Here is a 2232-nt window from a genome sequence, read left to right on the forward strand (position 1 = left end):
ATGTTGGTGAGGGTGAGCATCACGGCGGTCATTTCCACCCCTATTTCTGAGAGGCATACCGTAACAGGTGTCTGGTTCAGAATATGTATGCCCTCGGGGCCTGACCCAGTCCAGCTACCACGCTGCACTTTCTCTGCTCCAAGGCCATGCTTGGTTTTCCCTGTGAGTGCCTTTAGGTCCAGTTCTGACAGTTTGGCCAGATGTCTTTGGACACAGCCACCAGCGCTGTAAGCCGACTGAATTTAGCGAGGAGGACAATAGGCCACCAGAATGGGCCACGAGCCATAGACTGGTCCTGGTCCAGCTGCCAGGCTGTGTTCTCTCAGCTCAGAGCCAAATTCCCACGCTGGCCTCAGTTTCCCTCTGGGTCTCAGTGGGGATAATAACATGGCTCCTCCTCCCAGGGGGGCCGCGCAGATTAACTAATTAATGAGTGTGACATCGTCTGCTTCTACAAAGGGGCTGATTAAATGCTGAGTGTTGTTATTAGAACCACGGAGGGTGTGTGACAGGCAGAGTCGACTGGAGACAGACCTGCTCCCGTCGCCTCCTTCCCACCCCCTTCCTCCGTCTGCCCCAAGCTCTGCAAGCTGAACGTTTTGCAAGACAAAACCAAGATGAATTTTGGCACCCCAAAGACGGCGTATAACTTTTGCACATTTCCCCTGTACTGGAATGTGAGTCATGGCTGAGCTTCACAGCGTAATCGGTCTCCGACAGCTGGTAGAGCTGTGCCCTGCCCCAGACTCTCAGCTCCCAGCAGCTGCAGAAGGTGGGGGGGGGGGGGAACGTGGCCAGCGATTGCCTCGGGGTAGGGCTGCCTGCAGAGACACAACCGCAGAATTCCTGAGCTGGGCACCAGCCCCCTGACTGCATTGCCCCACGGTCCGGGGATTAAGGGACCCTCTTTCTCTCAGCCTGAGGGACAGAGACCCAGCATGGCACACGGGCTTAAGGTTGGGGGAACTCATAGCATGCAGGATTTTTTTTTCTAAAAATTTTTTTTGCATGCAGGATTTTAAAGTATAGAGTATCTGCTCGTGGCTGTGGAAGATCCAATGACTATATTTTAGCTTAGATGCAAGGTATAGGATAACTGGATGAAATCACAGCTCTAGGGCATGGTGACTTTAGCTCTAGCTAGTTCCCAGATGCAAGAGTCCAGAGAGGTCCCGGAGTGAAACTGTGAACGTGACTTTCCCAGGAGCTGTGGTGAGATGCTGAGTCTCCTTCCCTGAAGGTCGTAGGGTGCTGGCTCCCCCCACCCCGTGAGTCCTGGAACCTGTGCTGGGTGGGAAGGAATCGCTCAGTCCCATCACCAGGTAAATAAGCCTGCATCTGACAACCAAGAGGAATACTGTTTACCCAAATAGCACAGACTCAGCCTACCTGGGCAGGTGAGAGAAGAGCTCGGGGAGGCGGAGCTGTCAGACTCCCACTGGGAGAGCGATGAGCCAGATGTGAGGACTAGGGAATGCATGTGAATTGGGGTTTGGGGTACCTGGAGCAGCTTTGGATCACCCAAGGCACCTACTGGCATGGTTTCAGCCCCTCTGCCCTTGGAAAACTGCCTTCTTTCCCCCCCTGCTATGAGTTACAGGAATGTGTGAAATAGACTGGAGGTGGAGGCTGGATCACCCAAGGATTAAAAGGTCTGAGATGTGCTGACGTCCTGTGCAAAAAGAGAGTTGTAAAAAAGAAGGAGGAGGAGGAGGAGAGGAAGGAAGAGGAGCAGGAGGAGAAAGAGGAGGAGAAGCAAGCCTACAAGCCTATAACTTTTACCTGAGTGAACTCAGGGAGCCATGAGGTGACGGCATGATAATGGTGGAGACGATGACGGAGGTGATAGTGATGGCGGTCCAGGTGGTGGTGATGATAGGGAGGAACTTCTAATGGGAAGTTCTGGGAGGCAGAACTCTCTATTCTCACTTCATCCTCTATTCACTAGGGTATTGCCAGCACTTTCAGTGTAATCCTCGGAGGATTCTGGGATCCCTGCCTCTCATTAAACCAGCCTATTGGTAAGTGTCTGTTCCCTGATGGGTATTGTAGTAACTACTTTTTCTTGTGGGGCACTGGGAACTACAGGAGTGTCAACACAGATCTCTCTGGGGAAAGCTTGTGTGCTTGCTGACTGGTGCAACTCATCTGCACTTTCCAGACACAAATAACAAGAGTAGAGAGTCTGTCCTTTTGAGGAAGGTCATCCATCCACCCATTCACCCACCCACT

This window comes from Suricata suricatta, chromosome 11 (assembly GCF_006229205.1).
Source record: "Suricata suricatta isolate VVHF042 chromosome 11, meerkat_22Aug2017_6uvM2_HiC, whole genome shotgun sequence".
Lineage (NCBI taxonomy): Eukaryota > Metazoa > Chordata > Mammalia > Carnivora > Herpestidae > Suricata > Suricata suricatta.